Raw genomic sequence first — 23,693 nt, forward strand, 5'->3', positions numbered from 1 at the left:
TCATGGCATTTTTCATTGTTGTTGTTGGTGAAATTTTTATTACTGCACTTCAGCCTAATAGGATGTAAAAAAATTGTAAATTATTTTGGATGTTGATGTTATGAACTAGATGCACATTAAGGATGATGACTGTGATGTTAAATTGTTGAATTTTAATGATAGAAATGTTGTTCTGGTTTAAATTGTAAGTAACCTTGTGACAATTTTTGAGTGTTTAATCAATTGAAGTATGTTTTCATACAATGTCATTGAACGAAGAATAAACCAGATCCAGCATGCAATCAAAATCTTTAGACTGAAACACAAAATATCATAATATATAAAAAGTTGCAGAACACCTACATGGCATGACACCTACATGGCATTACATGTTATGCCCTGGTAAGTACACAAAACAGATAATCTAAATTGTTCAAGTACTAGAAGTTCTAAAATACTAGACCAATGTTAGGCAGAGTTTGCAATCAGATGTAATTTACAAAATACTATCCAAAATACTAGCCAAAACTATCTAATCTTCATTTTTTCCGTGGAGCTTTAAAAGGGGGTGCAGTGGAGCCAACTTCTTTAAAGCTTAGTGGTGCTCCGAAGGTTGGTGCCTTGATTCTTTGTTTGAGTCCTGGTGTTGGGATGAATTGGAACAACCTAGCTGCCGTGTCAGCACTAGTTGCTGCCTGTGTCTCGAGAGAAATGCCAATGGATGTAGTTGATCTTGTAGCCATCCTTGGTTGGGTTAGTGGGGCTTGGTTTGTGGGCACAGTGGGTGGAAGTAATGGCCCATGAACCTGAGATGTCAATGGCTTACGAATTGGCTGTTTCTTCCGGAAGGGTGCAGGAATCTGTGGACCATTCATCATATTTTGCAAGACATGGTTGGTTGCAGTTGGGGTTGGGCCTGGGGCAGTTGGACTAGGTACAGCTGGGTTTGGTGCAAGTGATTCATCACCATTTTCACCAGTTTGTCCATTAATGTCTTCAGCCTGCTTTTTTTACCAACAATAATGAAAATTAGATTTCTCATAAGGTAGACTAAAATTTCAGCCACAATGTTATATTGATCACTACTATTACCTCATTCGTAGGAGCAGATTGTGACATTGGAATTTCTACTCCTGCCTGTGGAAGGGTCACTGGAGTAACATTTCTTGGTAACTTCTTCTTATGCTTTCTTGCCTTAGCCTATAATTTATGCACAAGTTAAGGGTTAGCCTATTTTATGCCACACCATAAACAGGAGAACACTAATTAGTCAAGAACTTACGATAGGATCTATGACCACAGAGGGAGCAGCACCAGATTTAGGTGTAACAGTAGCTTGGTTATCACCCTGTAATCCATTGTAAGAAATTTAGGACACATAAACCCCTCATTAAACCATTTATAAGACTCATAAACCCCTCATTAAACTATTTTCTAGACACGTAAACCCCTTCGATACTCACGTTAATAGACATTTAAATCCTTGTAACTCCTAATACGAGCCTAAGTATTGTACTTTTGCATTTCTTGGCTTCTTCTTCTTTGGCTGCCAATTGGGATCCCTTGGAGCTCCCTTACATGTCTTGTAATAGTGACCTTTTTCCCCGCACTTGCTACATGTCACCTCGAAGGCCTTTTTTACCTTGTTCCCTGTTAGTTGGTTCTCAGAGACAGGATCAGTAGTTCTTCTCTTCCCTGTTAGTTGCTCCCTTACATGTCTTGTAATAGTGACCTTTTTTCACACAATAGACACACAATCATTTGATTACTAATTCAGATGGGCATCAATTCACTAATCAACAAAAAATCAACTACCAGCACAAAAGTAATTATCAACACACCATCAATTAACACATTAATAATTAACATACCTTCTGCTGATCCGAAATAAAATTTCATCCATATTCAGTGCAAGAGCCTAGGTCCTCCTGGAGGAGAGTTAGGAACCACTTCCATGTGTCAGTACATTCACTATCAACCACAGCGTAAGCAATGACGAAAAAGTGGTTGTTAGCGTCTTGAGCAACGGCTGAAAGGAGATGTCCACCAAAATAACCCTTTAGGTGACAGCCATCTAGCCCGATTAAAGGACGACATCCTGACTTGAACCCACACTTGCATGCATCCAATGATATGTATAGCTTGTCAAACACAGGTGGTGACTCAGGTTGGAGGATCACATCTACTATAGATGTTGACCCTGGATTACTCCTATGAAGCTCAGACAAGTAATCTCTAACCTTCCTAAATTGCTCGTTTTCATTTCCTATAACCTCCTCTCTGGCTGCCTTCAAAGCTCTCAATATCATTTTATAGTGGATATGCACATTATAGTCCTCTTTCATGTGCTCTAAAGCCTCCTTAGGTGATAGCTGCGGCTGTGTGAGCAACCTCTTCACTAACTTGCTTGTAACCCATGATCTACTTGTCATGTTGCTTGTCAAATTTCTCCCACAAATGTGCTCCTTAACATATGTTTTGACTTGAAAACATAGTTCCTGGCTGTTCCAGGAAGTTAGGATTAGCCAAGGACAGCCCTCTTCCGCACACTTTGCTCTCACTCTATGCTTTTCATTTTTTAAATACTCTAACTCTTTTCCTTCAAAAACAAACATGTCCTTCAATGCTTGCTTGAATTGTGCCATGGTGTCAAACATTTCTCCAATTTCGAAATCCACATCACCATAACCAGTGTCATCATCAAATTCATGAAATTTAGGCTTTCTACCCTCATCATCAGAAGAAATTGGAGAGTTGAATGCTTCTGATTCATACTGATATGGCTTGTCAATGTCAGAATCTATCTCTTCCACAATGGGCTCATCATTGTCACCTGCTCCATGCACTACATTTGGGCTTTCATCCTCTCCAGCCTGTTGCCCTTGCCTTGGCCCATTAAGACCCTCATCCCTATCCAGTATATGCCTTCTTGTCCTCCCTACATATCTCTTATTCTTTTTCTTCTTCATTTTAGGAGATAGGCCATCATCATCATTAATTTTTTCCTTCACAGGTGTCACAGTTTTCTTCTTAGGTGTTGCTCTCTTCTTCTTAGGTGTCATTTTCTTCTTTTTGGGTGTGTCCTTCTTACTATTTTTTCTTGACCTTAACTCCTCACTACTACTGCTGCTTAGTGTTTCATAACCAGGTGGGGGAGGCTTATAAACCTCATCTTCAGCGCTCTCATAGCCATCATCAGTGGAGGAATCATTCAAGTCTACAGGAGCAGCCCCTGCTTCATCCACATCTGGCTGCCTCATATGATGCTCAAAATACACATGCAACTCATCAGTTTCTAAATTTGCCATCTTGTTATCACACATCTGGTTAATTTCTTTGTCACCTTTTAAAATGTGGAGGCCAGCCTCTAGGTAAGGGGCACTGGGGTCTTGCCAATACATAGCCTTGTACTCTGTATATCCTAACCCTTTGAACATCTCCTCAAAATCCTTAAAATTAACAAAGTCAATGTCCAACTTGGGGAATTTCTCCACCTTACCACCAAGGTAGCTGAGCATAAAATTATCGTCTCTCTCAAACCACCCCCCATGGTGAAATACTGGTATAATCTCAACAGCCATCTGCAATATATAAACTTCACTCAGTAACCCATAAATAAATTATTATTAACATACATTAATATACTCAAAACAAACAAAAAAACTTTACTCCAAGTGATGACCCAACCCTAGTGAAAGTGACTGTTCTTCACAAATGTAAAAAAGTACGCATATCATACTTTATGGTGGTCCATGGTAACAATACTTCCTTCGGATAAACAAATGAAGGACCACAGTAATGTCGTTAACAAACGGTAGTACAAACTCACCTCTAAAAACGGAAGTGCGGCTCCGTCAGTAGCACGTCACCACCTCCGTCAGCAAACGCCACGTTGCTGCACAGTTACGTCGTCCTCGCCGGCTCTCTTTCGTCATCGTTTCTGACGGGAAGACTAACATTCTCTAGGGTTTACGGTAATTCTTTGTGTGGATGAGGGCAAAGAGTGAGAGCGTGTCATACTTCAGGGAGAGAATGAGGAATGTATGTTAGAATCTGAATCCATTGTGCATCAAAACGACAACGTTTTTTATGACTGTGCAAGGACCCAATTGTCTCATCAAATCGTTTGAATCCACGTCAGATAGTTACCGTTACATGTAGGATTTCTCGGTTACATTTCACGGAGAGGGTCCTTTTGGTCACACGGAGAGAATGGTTAAGGGCTGCGTTGTTAATTTCCAATCGTGAGGGAGCGACAGGTCAATTTCGTAAATGGTTAGGGACCGGGGAGGGGTTTTACTCTTACTAAAATTAAATTAAATGGAATGCCAATAGATAAAATGATTAACTTAAATATTAATAATTGATATTTTAGATGTTTAATTATTCTGTGGTCTCTATAATTTTATCAAAATTTTAATTAGATTCTTATATTTTTTATAATTAGGTCCTTATACCATATTAGATTTTATAATTAAATTTTTACTGTGACAAAAATATTAGAATTAACGGAATATTCTGTTAAATAAAATACAATATTCAATAAAATGTTAGACATATTTATTTTGTTTAGAGAAATATTTTGTTACTTCCAATATTTTTTTACAGTGGTGACTTAATTACAAAATCTGATATGATATAGGGACCCAATTGAAAATAAAAAAGTATAAAGACCTAATTAAAAATTTAGTGAAACTATAGGGGCTGATAGAATAATTAAACCTATTTTAAAAATGACAGTAAAATAAATGCGGTATAGCAGTCCATCCCTCAGGCTCACGAGGACGAACTGCTCTAATACCATAATATAACATCCTATCATTCAGATTCTTATACTCGAGTCGAAAGTCAATGATAATAAGGTGGTACGACTCAAAGGTAGAATTGTAATACATATATACTTAGAAGAATTTATTAAACAAGAAGCCTGAAAAAGGAGTAAAAGAAAATTGCGAGCGCAAACACACATGTAACGAATATCGCGTGTTCGGTAAAGCAGAAAAAATAAAATCTTAAAGAAAGAATAGAGTAAAGACAGATTATGTATATAAATATATAATAACCACTAGTCACAACTTGCGAAGTTTAGGTCGGCTAGGGTTACAGCAGCAAAACCAATTGATAACAGTTCCTATCTCTCCCAATACATCCTAGCCTCTACAGGCATGTTTTCAAAATAAATATATACATATACATCACTAAGGTTTTCCAAAATAAAGAGGAAAAATTCTAAACAAAATACAAAATAGAAATTGAGACAAACTTTGCCGTCCTCCAGACGAATCACAGCTCACTGCTAAACACTAGCACCTGTATCTAAAAACAAAGATACATACAGAATGAGAACCCACCCCATGGGTTTTCAGTATAGTAAAGTGTCAAATAAATATAACATAAAGTAAGAGGAACTCTCTAAGTAATCTTAGCCTCTTTTACCAAAATATTTTCATCTTAGGTTCTCGCTAATCCATAAACAAGCAACTATATTAGGAGACTCTAATCTAATTCACCTTCATTAATAATTTTACACTAATTCTCCATAATTCACATAGAACAACCCTCAGCGTCAGCCGACACCAGCATGAGGGACCTCTCAGTTGTGCAATCACAAGCAATGCAAACAAGTAATACACAAGTAGATTCAAGTAAAGCAATTAGCATATAATCATGTAATATATAAAATTAGGCAAACCATTACAATTAAGCAAACCCAACCAAAGCAATCAAATGCAAATTATGCATGTCTACCCTATAGCCAATGAGCTCATCTGTCGGTTGTACAACCAAACACGACATGTCCAGTAGCTAACCCGGATATCGTCTCTCAACATGAAGGGAATCCTCAACCTTCCTGGAGGAAATTCTCAACCTACCATTCAGAGAGAGACTGTGATGTAAAGATAGAGAATCCTCAACCTAACTCATTCACACCACAGCCAGGAATCAAATCGAAGGGAATCCTCAACCTTCTCCATTCAATTTCCCGTTGTAGCAAGAGAGGAAATCCTCAACCGGCTTGTCCACCGAAACAAGAAAAGGAATCCTCAATCTCATCTTGTTCATCACAACAAGAGAGAGAATCCTCTATCTAAGCTTGCCTATCAATGAGTAGGATCCAACCACCGTCCTCACCATTTCAATTCAAAACTCATTTCAATGCAACACAAACAAACATACCCAAATTTTGAATTAATAATTACAGAACTAAACCGAAGGAAATCCTGGACCTTCTATCCAACTCTCTAGTACAACAAGTGAGGGAATCCTCAAACTCAACTTGTTTATCACAGCAAATGAGAGAATCCTCAATCTCAACTCACCTTTTTGTGAGCGGAATAACACCACCGTCCTCATAACATAAATCTTATTGCCTCTTTAATCATAATCCCAACACGAGAGAGGGAATCATCTACCTCAAATTGCCTATTCATTCATTTTCTCAGTTAATTTCATATTCGATCAGTTTATTACTCATAAGCCTTCATCATTAATTCATTTTCTAACTCCTCAACCTCTTTCAATATCAATATCGCTTTCTTCACATGTGTGTACTCATTTCAAAACCTAGCACGAGAGAGAGAATCCTCAACCTCAACTCGTTTATTCAGTTCGAGATATAGTGCCGTCACACTTCTTAATCATAATCTCGTCAAAATCGTCACTCACGTATATAATGTATAACTCGGAGGGAATCCTCAACCTCCCAAATCTGTCATCATTCACCAATTGTCAATAACTTAGACTCATCGTTCATTTCGCTCATCATCATTATCATTCTCATCATACTCAATCATAATCAATCTCCATCATCTCTCATTATCATAACCCTTCTCATCTTACTTAATCATAGTCAATTCATCATCATCTCTCCTCGTCAAAATCATTCTCATCATTCGCAATCAATGCTAAATCCTAGTCAATGCTAAATCCTCACTTCTAACTTCTCTACTTTCTATTTTACCAGCTCTAGACTCATAACAGAACTTGCAGAAGTTTGAAAGGCTAGAAGAATGTTTGAAAGATTTAAAAACACAATTTCAAAAAAAAACTGGGGGTCATGCATACGCATGCCTCATCCGCGTACGCATAAGTGTCGAGATTGCCGATGGCGCTGACTATAGTCGCGTACACGGGGGTGTTGGCAGCAACATAGGCTCGTGTACGCAAGACACTTCTGCGTACGCGAGAGTTCAAATTTTTCAAAAGTCGCGTACGCGAGAGTAATGAGCAGAGCCCTATACCCGCATCGCGTGACATGTCTGCGTACGCATGTTTATCAGTTTTCAGAAAGCCGCTATGCTGCAGAAATTCAGTTTTTTACCCCAAACTTTGAAATCTTATAACTTTTTTTCACAAAATTCATTTTTCAACTATTATTTAACCATTGGAAAGATTGTTGAATAAACTCATATAAAAATCTACTTTTGTTAAAGTCTCAACTCCGAGGATTGAGTTACGGCCCGTCAAAGTTGGATAAAAATCTTTTTTTTTTACCAAAAACTCTACACTTTTAATTTTATACTAATTCTCAATCCCCTTGCATTTGACACCCAAAACCATTATCTCTATTTCAATACCATACTCAAATCAAACCATATCTAATCCACACAACACTATATCATTCATTAATTATCTTTTTCGACAATTTTTCAATTCAAACACACCTTAAATATTGAACACAATTTCCAAACATTAATCACTCTAAATTTATTGTCACCATCATAATCATAATCACACCATTCACAATTACATCAATTCACTTATTTCATATTGTCAAAACTTACCCAGACTCACCCATTCACGGCCTCCGACCCAATCTATTTCAATACCCAATTCATAATTATCAATAATATCATTATAATAAATCATCTATAAAATTCAATCAACAACATACATTCTATCATAACATTCACACTAAACCAATAAAAACCAACCACACCAAAATTCAACAATATTCTAAGGTCACCTGACCTAGGACTTTATGTCACATTACATGGCATTTAAATAAAATTTAAATTGTACCTTGATGACGGCGGTTCATACCTAAAACTTGGATTTTTTGCCCCAACAACACCCAAACTCTAAACAAGCCACCAAGATTCATCCAAAAGCTCCGCAAGCCAAATTCAAGCTCCCAATGTGTACCAAAATCATCCAACAATTCTAATGTAACCAATTCACACATATATCAACCTAGGATTCATAAAATTTGATAAACCACAAGGGTTTAGAGGTTTCTTACCTTAACCCATAGAAATTATTAATAAAGTCCAGTTATAGCTCATACTAGAGCAACCCTAAACCATCAAAACCATGAAAAACTCAATAACCCAAAGCCAAAAATACAAATTCTATTAGGCAGAGAATTAGGTATGGTTTCAAATTACTCACCACTTTGTTCGATTAGAATCGAAGATGATGAGCTGGAGCTCTGAAGAGAAAGTTATGGAGCTTTGAAGATCAAAGGAGGCTAGAACTTTTGTGTTTCTTCTTTTCTCTCTTCCTCAACCATGTTGCTCTCTCAAAAAAGGGAGAAGAATGTTTGAGTTGTGCTGAAATGGGGCTTATATATATGTGGACTTGGATCCACTTAGGCCCGACTCACTCGATTTAGCCCGCTGGTCCAATCTTGGGCCAAAATCTTTAAGATTGGTGTTTTAATTTGAATTTTAATTATTTTTCTCAAAATTATAAATTATACTTTCTTGATCTTTCTGGCTCATAATTAACTTTTTCATTCACAGTATTGGACAATCTAAACTGGTACTACCGGTTAATTTTTCAATACGCATCCTTATGCATTTTTCCACATAAAAGTATATTTTTTCACTTAAAAAAATCTTTCAAATCCAAATATCACATTTAGATTTTCAAATTATGATTCTAAATTTTTCACCCCGTTGGCCCTATTTAATTAATTATTTATTTAATTTTTGTTTAATTAAAATTTTATAGTGTGTGTCAAGTGCTGTGATTGATTTGTATGTATGCGTGTTTCCAAAAGAAAAAAAAAAGAATTTTCAGTTTTTCAAAGAAAAAGCGATATGATTTTCGGGTAAAGGCTCCTACTTCTTATATGTATATATATAGAAGTCAGTCGTAATATCCTCGTTATTAGAGTGGCACAGTTAGAAGCGTGATGTTCTGGTAGTAAGGGTGTTACAAAATTGGTCCAACAATGGCCAACATCCTTTCTACTTTTCTTTGCACCTGAAAAACTAACAACACAATCTCTAAGGCTGAATTTCACAATACACGATTTGTGGCCAACAAATGCATCTTATTCTTGGCCACTAAATTATTCTCCAAAAATAATAAATTTTAAGGAAACCTAGTGAGTTAATTAATTAGACTTTATCATTTTATTATCTTGTTATCTAATAAATTAATTATTAGTCATTTTTGGGATTTATTTTCATAGATAAAGAAGTTGGAATCTCAATTAGAAATTGATTGGTCAAATCTAATGACATAAAATGCCATAGTTATTTTTTGTCAAAGTAAGAGGAAGGACATGAAACTTGTAGCCTTTTAAAGTTTAATCAATTTCAATATTTTAAAATGGTCATTACTATTAAAAATAAGTTGCACATCCAGAGTGTATTCGAGAATATTAGGTTAGGCCTTGATATCATTACGACTTATAATCGTGTTGTGCATAAACTATCAGAGTAACATAATTTTACATGTGTATCCAATTATGTAATGCTACATCAACACTTTTATATTAACTGCATCAATAGTAATAAAAAAATCAAATGTTAATTTTTGTTCTAGTAGAAAATTAGAATTGGTTCTTGGCGTTTTAATAACTTTATATAAATTTTGTGAACAACAACTATGAGTCAATTTAGTTTTTAGACACGAATCAAAATTCATTTCTTTATGAATATATTAATAAAGATTTTTATTCAGCTTATGAACAACAACTATGATTTATATTAATAGAGATTTTTTTTGTTCTAGTAGAAAATCAGAATTGGTTCTTGGCGTTTTAATAACTTTATATAAATTTTGTGAACAACAATTATGAGTCAATTTAGTTTTTAGACACGAATCAAAATTCATTTCTTTATGAATATATTAATAGAGATTTTTATGCAACCTATGACCTCTAATATTAGAAAAAAAATGTGGTAAAATTAATAGAATATATATTAAAAAATGTATAATGAAGATAACACATTTGGAGCGTAATATACTATTCTCTTGCATTTGATATTGTAATTTGCTGTGCTATTTTATCTCAATATAACATCCTCGAGTAATTTGTTTTAGAAAAGTGTTGAGGGAATAAGTAAGAACTATATATTATAATCAAGAAAAAAAGACAAAATTAAATCGAAAAAAATTATGATTGAAGAAAAATCATACTTCTAAGAGTAGCTTCTATTCTCTTTTATGCCTGTTACAAGTAAGTCCTTTCTTATTTTGTATATATGATTGATCTATGAATAAAAAGTAATGTTTGCTTATTCAATTCTATAAATGCATTACTCTGACTTGATGGATTAATGTTGATACTCTATTTATAGCGAGGAGAATCATCCCTCTTTATATCCAACTTTCTAAGATTTCATAATATAGTGAGTCTTCATTATTTTTCATAATATACTACTTGCATCTTCATTTTATGCTACTAATGTGTTTATTAATTCTTTAAATTGGTTCAACATGGCCAACATCTTTTCTACTTTTCTTTATACTTGAATAAATGTGTCTTATCTTTGGCCACTAAATTATTCTCAAGAAACAAAAAGTTTTAAGGAAGTCTGGAGCATTAATTAATTAGATTTTATCAATTTTCGTTTATCTTGTTATCTAATTAGTTAATTATTAATCATTGTTTTGATTTATTATCATAGATAATGAGTTTAGAATATTAATTAGAGATTGAATGGCCAAATTAAATAAACATAAAATGTCATACTTATTTTTGTCAAACCAATATAAAAGATACAGAACTTGAAGTCTTGCTAAGTTTAATCGATTTCAATATTTTAGATTGGCCATTACTATTAAAATGGGTTAGACATCCAAAATGTACTCGAGAATATTGGGTTGGGTCTGGATATCGCTACAACTTATAATTATGTTGACATTGTCAATGCAATAAAGTTTAAGATTTGTTAGGTTGAGCTTGAACTTGTATGCATAAACTATCAGAGTAACATTAATTTTACACGTGTATCCAATTATGTAATGCTACATTAGCACTTTATCATGTGCTTATTCTGATTATTTGACTACTTTCGAATTCTTATGTTTTAGCTTATAAGATTTTATTTTTATGTAGGCTATGGCCTCCAAAGTTAGAAAAAAAAATAATGAAAATAATAAAATAAATATTAAAAAAATGTTTAGTTAAGATAAGACATTTGGAGAGTAATATACTATTTTTTTGCATCTGATATCAAAGAATTACAAATTGACGAGTGCCATTTAATCTCGTTACAAGGTATTCGAGTAATTTGCTTTTGAAAAATGTTGAGGTAATAAATATGAACAATATATTATAATCATAAAAAAATGATAAAATTAAACAGAAAAAAATTTATTTTTATGATTGATGAAAAACTTTACTTCTAATGGTAACTTCTATTCTTCTTTATGCATGTTATAATTAAGTCCTTTCCTATTTTGTATATATAATTGATGCATGAATGAAAAGTAGTGTTTACTTATTCAATTCTTTAGATGTATTAATTTGGCCTAATAAATTAATCTTAATATTCTATTTATAAGGGGAGAATTATCACTCTCTATATCTAACCTTTTAAGTTTCTATAGAAAAGTTAGTCTTCATTATTTTTTATATTATACTATTTGTATCTTCATTTCGTTCTACTAATGGTGCCTATCAAGTCTTTAAACTGGTATAATAATGGTCAATATTTTTTTTTACTTTTTTTTGTACCTCAAAAATCTACAACACAATCTCCAAAAATGAATTTCAAAATACACGATTTGTGACCAACTAATGCATCTTATCCTTGACCACTAAATTATTCTCCAAAAATAATAAATTTCAAGAAGGCCTGGTGAGTTAATTAATTAGACTTTATCCATTTTCATTTATCTTATTATCTAATTAATTATTTATCATTTTTGTGGTTTATTCTCATAAATAACGAGTTTAAAACTTTAATTAGGGTTGATTGGCCAGATCTAATAGACAAAAAATATCATAGTTATTTTTGGAAAGCAGTAGAAAAAATATGAAATATGTAGCTTGTCTAAGTTTAATCAATTTTAATATTTTGGATTGACCATTGCTATTAAAAATAGGTTGGACATCTAGAACGTACTCGAGAATGCTGGATTAGGTCCTGATATAACTACAACTTATAAATCATATTTCTAAGAGTAACTTCTATATTTCTTGATTCATGTTAGAATTAAGTCCTTTGTTATTTTGTATATATGATTGATATATGAATGAAAATTAGTATTTACTTATTCAATTCTTTAGATGCATTAATTTGGTTTGACGGATTAATGCTAACACTTTATTTGTAGGGGGAGAACCTTCACTTTCTATATCCAACCCTCTAAAACTTTCATAATAAAATCAGTTTTTAATACTTTTTATATTATAATATTTTCATCTTCATTTTATCCTACTAATAGTGCCTATCAATTTTTTAAACTGGTCCAACAATGTCCAACATTATTATTTGTACTTTTCTTTGCACCTGAAAAATTGACAACACAATCTCCAAAGCTGAATTTCACATTATATGATTTGTGACCGGTAAATACATCTTATTATTTGCCACTAAATTATTTTCAAAAAATAATAAATTTCAAGAAAGTCTAGTGAGTTAATTAATTAGACTTTATCCATTTTTATTCATCTTGTATCTAATAAATTAATTATTAGTCATTTTTGTGATTTATTCTAATAAATAACGAGTTTGAAATCTCAATTAGAGATTGATTGGCCAAATTTAATAGACAAAGAATGCCTATGAAAAGACATGAACTTGTAGCCTTGTTAAGTTTAATTTTTAATATTTAAGATTGACCATTGCTCTTAAAAGTAGGTTGAACATTTAAAGCGTACTCAAAAATGCTAAATTAGGCCCTGATACCACTATAACTTATAATTATGTTGACATTTTAAATGTAATAAAAGCAAAATTTGGTCAGGTTAAATCTAAACTTGTATGAATAAACTATCAGAATAACATTAATTTTATATATGTATCCAATTATGTAATGCTACACAAGCACTTTCACATTAACAGCATTAATAGTCATACAAAAAACGAATGTTAACTTTTGTTCTAGAAAAAAATCAAAATTGGTTCTTGACATTTTACTAACTTCATATAGATTTTGTGAACAATTATGAGTCAATTTGATTTTTAGACATCAATCAAAGTTAATTCTTGTATAAACTTTTTGGTAGAGATTTCTAAATGCCTTATTTACCATGTGTTTATTTTAATTACTCGACTAGTTTTGAATTTCTATGTCTTAACTTGTAAGATTTTATTTTTATGTAGCCTATGATCTCCAATGTTAGAAAAAAAAAGTATAGTAAAAATAATACAATTAACGTTAGAAAAATGTATAGTCAAGATAAGACATTTAGAATGCAATATATTATTCTCTTCCATCTGAAATCAAGGAATTGCAAATTGACAAGTCCCATTTTATTTTTATAAGGTTCTCGAATAATTTGATTTAGAAAAGTGTTGAGAGAATAAATAAGAACTATACATTATAATCAAGAAAAAAAAGATAAAATTAAATAGAAAAAATATTTTTATGAAAGATGAAAAATCACACTTCTAAAAGTAGCTTATATTTTCTTTCTATTTTCTTTTTGTATGTTGCAATTAAGTCATTTCTTATTTTTATATATGATTGATGTATGAATGAAAAGTTGTGTTTATTTATTCAATTCTTTATATGCATTACTTTGGCCTGATGGGTTAATACTAACAGTCTAACATTATATTTATAAGGGGAATAACCATCACTCTTTATATTCAACCCTCAAAACTTTCATAATAAAGTTAGTGTTTATTATTTTTCATGTTATACTACTTTCATCTTCATCTCAATCTCCTTATGGTACCTATCAATTCTTTAAACTGATCTAAAAATGGTTAACATCTTTTTTTTTTAACTTGAAAAATTGATAATACAACCCCAAAAATGAATTTTACAATACACAGTTTGTGGCCCACAAATGCATCTTATCCTTAACTACTAAATTGTTTTCGAAAAATAATAAATTTAAAGAAAGTCTAGTGAGTTAATTGGAATTTATCCATTTTCATTTATCTTGTTATCTAATAAATTAATTATTAATCATTTTTGTAGTTATATTCTCATAGATAACAAGTTTAAAATCTCAATTAAAGATTGATTGGCCAAATCTAATAGACAAAATTAGATTGAAACCTCAATTAGAGATTGAAGTCTTGCTAACTTTAATCAATTTCAATATTTTAAATTGGTCATTGCTATTAAAAATAAGTTTTACATTCAGAGCGTACTCCAGAATGTTAAGGCCCTAATACAACTACAATTTATAATCATGTTGATATTGTCAATGCAATAAAGGTTAAAATTGGTTAGGTTGAGCCTAAACTTGTATATATACACTATTAGAGTAATATTAATTTTACACTTGACGTTTTAATAATTTCATATAGATTTTGTGAAAAATAAATATGACTCAATTTAGTTTTTAGACATGAATCAAAGTTATAATTTTTATGATTGATGAAAAATCACACTTCTAAGTGTAGCTTCTATTCTTCTTTATGCATGCTACAATTAAGTCCTTTCTTATTTTGCATATATCATTGATATATGAATAAAAAGTAGTGTTTCGTTATTCAATTCTTTAAATGCATTATTTTAACTTGATAGGTTAATCCTAACACTCTATTTATAAAGGAGAGGGGGAGCCATGATTCTTTGTATCCAAACCTTTAAGCTTCCATAATGAAGTTATCTTCATTATTTTTCATATTATACTACTTGGATCTTCATCTCATTCTACTAATAGTGTCTATCAATTCTTTAAACTGGCCCACACAATGACCAACATCCTTTTTACTTTTTTTTATACCTGAAAAATTGACATAGAAGTCACAAAACTAACTCTTACAATATACGGTTTGTAGTCCACAAATGCGTCTTATCCATGGCCACTAATTATTTTTCAAAAATAATAAATTTCAATGAATCCTGTTGAGTTAATTAATTAGATTTTATCCATTTTTATTTATCTTATGATCGAATAAATTAATTGTTAATCATTTTTGTGGTTTTATTCTCATAGATAACGAGTTTAGAACATTATTTAGAGATTGATTGGCCAAATTTAATACACAAAAAATACAATAGTTATTTTTTGTCAAAGCAATATGAAAGACATAAAACTTGTAATCTTACTAGGTTTAATCAATTTCAATATTTTGAATTGGTCATAACTATTAAAAATAAGTTACACATCTAAAGCGTACTCCAGAATGCTGGATTAGGTCCTAATATAACTAAAACTTATAATCATGTTGATATTGTCAATGGCTCAATGCAATAAAGGCTAAGATTGGTCAAGTTGAGCTCAAACTTGTATGTATAAACTATCAGTGTAACATTAATTTTATCGTGTATTTAATTATGTAATGCTACATCAACAGTTTCACATTAACTGCGTCAATAGTCACCCAAAAAATGAATATTAATTTTTGTTCTAAAAGAAAATCAAAATTAGTTCTTGACGTTTTAATAACTTCATATAGATTTTGTGAACAACAAATATGAGTCAATTTGGTTTTTAGACATGAATCAAAGTTGATTCCTGTATGAACTTATTGGTAGAGATGCATTACTTTAAATTGATGGATTATTGCTTTTTTTTCGATAGCTAAGTTACAACCTTAACCCAATGAGAAGAAAAATCTTGAAAAGTTTAATGGTTGATTACATAAATCCTTTCGGCATTGCCATCAAGGCTACATAATCACTCCAAAAGACTCAAACAAAAAAATAGACAACACCAATAGTTCAAGCAAACAATACAACAAAACCAAAACAAATAAAGAAGCCAACACTAGCAACACCAACACCTCTTTGGAAAAAAAGAAATTCTATAGAGCTCATTCTCAAATCATATAGTTTTCCATTAGCAATACACATCCAACATAAGGCCTCTCCTCAACAACACAACGGGTGTCATCTATCCAAGTAAGCATCATATATCTTTCCTCTAGGTTTCTACTTCAAATGATCCACTAATTTATTGCACATGATCTCTGTTATATGCTAACACAAAAAAGAGAAATCTCACACCTTAGGTTAATTTAAATACCATCAAGATTCAAATAAATCACCAACATAAAATAGAAGACAACTCTTATGGCATTAAAGTATGGATAAAATACCAGACATGGAGCAAGCCCGTTAAAATAACTAGTTTATATGAATTGCACCATGTTATTTTCATTGGATCTATTGTGTTGCTTGTAAAAAATTAATAAATAATTAGCCAATAAATTAATTATTATTAAAAAAATTAAGAAATTAAATTTTAACATTAATTTTAAAGATTTTGGCTCAAAATTTGACAAAACGGGCCAAACCAATTGAACCGAGCCATATTGGGCCCAAAGCCCAACCCACTAACATGTTAATGAAAGAGCTCAGCTCTTCCCTCCCTCAAACATAAGGGAATCACGCTGAAACTTTGGGAAAAGGGAGAAAAACAAGAACCCTAACCCACTCTTGATTTCAATCTTCAATATCTTTCAATCCGAAGCTCCGATTATCGTACCATCTTTCGGCCACGCGACCATTGCGTCGAGCTCAACAAAATCCACCAAACAAAGTGGTAAGTAACTATCTATTTCTTACTCATCCATCCTCTTTACAATTTCAAAATTTGAAGTTTTGATTTTGAGAGAGAGTAAAGTGTTGTTTTTGTCCCCAACGTTTGGGGTAAATCCTAAAATTGTCTCTAACGTTTCATTCATCCTATTTTTATCCCCAACGTTCCAAAATTGATTCAATGTTACCCCACCGTTAATTCCACTCACGGAACACTAACGGAGATGCCTACATGGACGCGTGACGTTAGTCACCCCAAACATGTGTATTGATTGGGGGTTCACTTCGCGCGTAATGTTTTCTTTTACCATACGAAACGCTTGCATAAGGAAAACGAAACACTTCACATTCCACCCACACCTCTTGAACCCTATCGATTATTTCTCATCTGTTCTTCGCGCTCGAGTACAAAGGAAGAAGACGGATTGAAGGGAGTTGGTGGTTTGGTGCTCCCTACACACGAGAGCTTTGCCCCGTCTTGGTGGTACTGAAAACTTTGAAACGGCACAGAGCGAAAAGGTATGTGCAATGTATGTTTGATTTTCGTTTGACTGGAATAGTTCATGCAAGTAAAGATGTTAATGCATAGGGTTTCTGCGATTGCAATGTTATTGCTTTTAGGGTTTGGGGTTTTTGATGTAAGTCGAATCTTTTGAACCTGTGTTTCTGCACATTGATTACCGTTGTTTTATGGTTTGTGTAATAGGAACAATAGCGGAAGAGATAAGTTGTTTTAGTGTTAAAATTTATCACCAGGGGATGTTTCGACTTGAAGGAGGTACTGTTAGGTATTTGGGTGGGGAGACGTCCATTGTAGACTATTGTGATGAGGATGAATGGAGTTTGATTGAGGTGTATGAAATAGTGAGTAGACAGGGGTATTTGAAGAAGGATATTGCTGCGATGTGGTATAAAGCTGTGAATGCTGGGTTAGAGGAAGGATTGACCATGCTTAAAACCGACAAAGATGCAATGGATATAGTAAGAATTGGGGTAAATGATGACATGGTTGAGGTTTATATTGTGCACAAGACAAGTGAGGTGGGAGAAGTTGTGCAACCTGGGCAAATTACTGCTCCTGTTGAAGAAGGTGATCAAGCTGGGCCTGGCCCAATTATTGTGTATGATGGCCCTGGTGTTGGGTCAAAGGCAGTTACTGATGGGCCAACTGATGGGCCTACTGATGGGCCTACTGAAGTGGAAGAGGTTGGGTCTATGAGTGAGGGATCATGTGAGGTTGTTAAGAGTGATGATGCTGTTGAAGAAGAGGTGGAGGGGAGTGAGACATCTGAAGATGATGATTATGAACCCAGGGGGAGTGAAAGCTCATGGACTTCTGATTCGATTGCTGGGAATGCATCAACTCACAGCCTTGGTAGTCTTGATTTTGGTGACAGTGATGATGAGAGGGAGGGAGCTGAAGGCTTAGTAGATGTGAACATCACAGAAGAGGGGAAAAACAGTCTACACCCAATCAATATCATGGTCAATCATCACAACCAGCTACACGAAATCTTGGTAAGAAAAAAATTATAGGGGGATTTGGTGATGAGGATACAGGTTATAATAGTGAGGAGTTCCTAGATACTCCATTTAGTGATGATGAGGATGACACCGGAAAGAGGTATCCCATACACAGGCCATTGAAGAACATGAGTGAATACACTTGGGAGGTGAAAACTCTGTATGTGTCAAGGGAGGAGTTTAAAGACTGTGCCACTGTATTTGCTGTCAGTAGTGGTAGGGGTTTGAGATTCACAAAGGTGGATCTGAAGAGGGTTAAAGTGAAATGTGTGGAGGGATGTGAGTGGTACACATATTGTGGAAAGATGAAGCATGAGCGAAGTTGGCAGTTGAAGAGTTGCAATAACAAGCACAATTGCTCTAGGGAATTGAAGATTGGAATCATGCATGCAAAGTGGCTGAGTAAGGTTTTCTTGAACAAAATTGCTGAGAACCTCAAGATTAAGTTAACCACATTAATGAGGAAAGCATACACAAAGTGGAATGTGGAGTTGACCAAATCTAAGGCCTCCAGGGTCAGACAGTTTGCTCTGGATGAGTTGCAGGGGACATATGTAGAGCACTACAGAAGATTGTATGACTACTGTCATGAGATACTGAGGACCAACCTTGGGTCATCAGTGCATCTGAAAGTTCAGAGGCCTCCTGAGTTTACTTCTGAAAGACCAGTGTCAGGGGTAGATTTAAGACCCAGGTTTGAGAGGATCTATGTGATGTTGGATGCTTGTAGGAGGAGTTTTATGGCTTGTAGGCCAATAATTGGGTTGGACGGGTGTTTTCTGAAAACACCTTATGGAGGTTGGCTCCTAACTGCAATGGGTTGGGACCCAAACGATCAAATCCTGCCAATAGCATATGCAGTTGTGGAAGTTGAAACCAAGGACTCATGGACATGGTTTCTCCAGCACCTATGTGATGACCTGGGAGTTGACAAAATCAGGACCTGCACCTTCATGTCTGACCAACAGAAGGTACATGTGTTTTATTTTGTTTGATACTTAATTACAAGTGTTCTAGTTACCATGTAACAATCGATGCTCATTCTTTTTTTTATATTCAAAACAGGGATTGGTGCCAACTTTTGAGGAGCTTTTGCCTGGAGTTGACCACAGATTTTGTGTCAGACATCTGTATACAAATTTCAAGAAGAGATATCCAGGAATTCAGTTGAAGCTAATGATGTGGAATGCTACCAAGGCAACTTATCTTCAAGAATGGAAAAGGAGGATGAGTGAGATACAGAAGGTGGATCAGGGAGCATACAACTATCTTATGGAGATTCTAACAAAGTACTGGTGTCATCACAGGTTTGAGTGGAGACCTAGGTGTGACACTTTAGTTAACAATATGTGTGAATTTTTTAATTCTGTTCTGGTTGAGGCTAGGGAGAAGCCAATAGTAACTATGCTAGAGGATATCCGGGTTTATATCATGAAACGTTATGCTGACAACAGGGACAGAATAATGCCTTACAATAGAGATGTGTTACCCAGAATTAGGATTAAGGTAGAAAAACAGGCCGAAATAAGTGGTAATTGGGTGAGTGTGTATGCTGGACGTGATAGATATGAGGTGGTTAGCATCCAGGGGGGTAAGGAAAAATTTGTAGTTGATCTTAGGCATCATGAGTGCTCATGTAGGAAGTTTCAACTGTTCGAAATTCCTTGTGCAAATGCCATGACATGCATAAGAAAAATGTGTTTCAATGTGGATTCCTATGTTGCTGACTACTACAAAAAGGCTGCATACATCTCTTGCTACTAGCATGTTGTCTACCCAGTTAATGGGCCAAACCTTTGGGACAGAACTCAGTTCGAGGATGTATTGTCTCCAACTTATAGAAAACCCATTGAGAGGCCAAAGAAGAAGAGGGCACGAGGTGCTGATGAGTAGGCTACTAGGACTGGACTATCTCGTGAAGGGCAACAACAAAAGTGCTCTTATTGTTTGTGCTCTGGCCATAACAAAAGGAGTTGTCCAAAGAAGCGCAAAGTCACTCCAAACCCAACTGTAACAATATGTCATTATGTGTTTAGTCTTTTTCTTACTTGTGTCTTTGGTTGTTTAGGTCATTGAATTATCTCCCTATCTATTTTGTGTCCAGGTTAACAATGTTGCTACTTCTACTTCAAAGAGGAGAAAAAGGCAAGGAGTCAGAAAAAGTTCCAGACTATCTGCCAAGACAGATTCTGGTAAGGCTGCTGATAGTGGAAGTAGGAAGCAAAAGGGCAACAAGAACAAACCACCCTCACACCCAAAAAGGAAGCCAGCTGTGAGCTCCCAACAATCACAAGCTACTTCGAAAAGGACCAAAGTGAATATTCATAGACTGCTTCTGCACCAGCCCCAACAACTCCAAGGGTTCTACCAAGTCCAGTGAAGAGGGTGACCCAGTCTCAGCTCAGGTTCATGGCCAGGACACCACCAAGAGCATAGAAGAATGTGGAATGACTTTGTTTCACTTGTTACAACTTTTGTATTTTGCCTTTTGTATCAGCCTAAGAACTATGGTTGTTGGTTTCACTATTTTCAATTTTGTTTTGCTGCTACTACTACAAAAAAACTGTTTGGCATCTATGTTGACTTATATTTCCAGTTCTAAGACATCTACTTAGGAATGTATGTATCTTAAGTTGCTGACTATTGACTATCTATGCCATATGGTTGAGGTTAATGCTTCATGTTGGCTCTGTTTCACTGTTTTATTTAATCATTTCTGCTGATATTTACCTCCCTGTTTGTACCATGAGAATGTAAACTGAACACATAAAAGTGGATAACAACAAATTTTCATTCAAATTCGTTCAATCAATAGGTTACATTACACACCAAAATACAGATAACACATTGCCAACACATTACACTAGCCACTATGTTCTGCAGCCTTAATGCAAAAAGAACCTCCCATTTCTTGTTGATGAAAATTTTTCACAGAGTAAAACTATAACACATGTCCATCCAACTAGACCAACTGCTACTGCCATTCTCAACATCCTCTAAACTGTTGTCACTTTATCCTTCAAGCCTGTGATTCTTCTTTTCAATCGAGCAACTTGTGGCTCTTGCTCCAACTCTGCCCATACAAAGTACCCACACTCTTCTCCAATCTAGGCAAAAACCAAAAGAAAATCCCAATCAGAAAACCAAATAACAGCCATACCCAGATGCAAATTTTTCTACTTACCCCATAGTTAACACAGCCCCAGAACCTCCGTCCCGGATTTTCTGCCGTTGACGAAGTCGCAAGCACTGGCCTCTCCCCACAGTAACATGTTGTTCTCCGTCGACGACCTTGGCTGCTGTTTCGACCAGAAGCAAAGCTACTACTCGTCACCTGGGAGCCCTGCGAAGCCATGGACTCAGCTATCAACTGCAACAGAGACAACGATGGTGAGAAGGAGAAGCCACACGAGGCGCACGATGAAATTAAGGTTTCATCATCCTTTTTAATTAAATTTTCATTTTTTTTCCAAATTCTCAGTAATGGTCACCAGGGGGAAAGTTTGCCAGAGTGGACAATGGCATCCACGTAAGCATCTCCGTTAGTGTTCCGTGAGTGGAATTAACGGTGGGGTAACATTGAATCAATTTTGGAACATTGGGGACAAAAATAGGACGAATGAAACGTTAGGGACAATTTTAGGACTTACCCCAAACGTTGGGGACAAAAACAACACTTTACTCTTTTGAGAGATTATGTGATTTTGGTGTTTTATGAGTGAACTAGCCTTGTAGGCTTGCTGGGTTTTGTCCCAAACGTCTGTCGATAAGGTGAGGAACCTCTAACCTTTGTGAAATTGTTAACCTCTACCCTTGTAAAATTATTAAATTAGTAAACTTTATATTGATTTTAGTGATATTGGTGTGGAATTAGATTGTATAAATGTGTATTGGAACCAAATTGATATAGTTGAAAGCTTGAGTTGCGTGTTGGGTGCTGAGAATCCTTGCGGTGGAGGCTTGGAGCTTGTGAATTGAGGAGTTTTGGGGTGTTCGAGCATTAGGGAGGAATCACCCATGGTATAGTTTTGGTTTCTCGTAGATAATGTGTAATGTTACGTGAAAACTTAGGCTAGTTGGCCGTAGGATAAGTTGAATTATGTGAGCTTGTTAATGGTTAATAGTTTTGGTGGTAATGTTGAGTTTATTATGAAAATGTGTTGTTTGATTATGGTTGTGATGAAGATAGATTGATGTATACGAAATGTAGTTGACTGTTTAATTAGGTGAGAAAATTGTTGAGTGCGTATATGGAATTGTTGAATGATTGAAGGAAGAAAAATTTGGTGTTGGTGTGAGGTGACTTGGTTGGAAGGTAAGTGAGTATGTTTTGGGAGTTTTGGTGTTGTTTTTATTATAAAAACTTTGACTTGAAATTGAGAATTTGGAAAGAAAATAGGTTTTTGGTAAAACTTGATTTTTGACTAACTTTGGTATGTCATAACTCGGCTTCCGGACCTCCAAATTTTGTCGAACTTATTTCAAATGAAAATTGAGTCTGTGAAGTTTATGCTATTCAGAGAACGGATGAAAACTCATTTAAAACAAAAGAGTTATGTGCGTTTGAAGTTTGGTGTCAAATTTTGAAATTCTGCAACGTAGCAGCTTTTTGAGGAAAATGAGGAGTCGCGTACGCAAGCATGCACACGCGACGCAGGAATTTCTCACTGCCTTGATATTTCGCGTATGCAGACATTGTCCCGCATATGCAGACCTGCTAAAATTGAACGCTCACGTAGGCGGGCAGCACACGCTACGCGAGAAGTTCCTTCTGTTTTGCCATCTTGCATACGCGGCCATAAGCTCGCATATGCGAGACCCTTGTTTTGGCTAATAGTGGGATTTTTGCATACTAAACCAATTCTCTTGCTTTTCAAACCTCCCTTACAATTGTTTAAGGTCCGTTAGTAAGCCTTTAGGCCTTAGAATGAGAATGAGTTTGTTAAATAAATAAAAGGGACATTGGAAGGGTTTTGCGAAGTGTTAACTGAATTAATGACGGGTTGGTTGATTGAGGAAGTGCTGAATATTGAGACTATTATGAATGTAGGCTAACTTGATGATGATCGATTGATATTGAACGATATATGATTGATGGTGATTGATGATGAGTATATCTATGTTTTTTCTCTGTTTGTAAAGTGTGTCGGACATTATATTCCATGAGTGTGTCAGGCACTATATCCCAAGAGTGTGATGGGCACTATATCCCAAGAGTGTGGGAGCACTTTACCCGGGAAACTGTGTCGGGCACTGTATCCCAAGAATATGACGGACACTATATCCCAAAAGTGTGGAAACACTTTATCCCAGAAAATGCGATGGACACTCTATCC

The 23,693-nt window shown here is 34.7% G+C and overlaps 2 pseudogenes; one reads left to right on the forward strand and one right to left on the reverse strand.

Annotated features, from left to right (window-relative positions):
- Positions 1–518: 518 nt before the first annotated feature.
- LOC148546739 (uncharacterized) lies at positions 519–3,497 on the reverse strand (annotated as a pseudogene).
- Positions 3,498–18,048: 14,551 nt separating this feature from the next.
- On the forward strand, positions 18,049–20,121 carry LOC107616395 (uncharacterized; annotated as a pseudogene).
- The last annotated feature ends 3,572 nt before the right edge of the window (positions 20,122–23,693 follow it).

The sequence above is a fragment of the Arachis ipaensis genome, chromosome B9 (assembly GCF_059453495.1).
Source record: "Arachis ipaensis isolate K30076 ecotype BB chromosome B9, ASM5945349v1, whole genome shotgun sequence".
NCBI classification, from domain to species: Eukaryota; Viridiplantae; Streptophyta; class Magnoliopsida; order Fabales; family Fabaceae; genus Arachis; species Arachis ipaensis.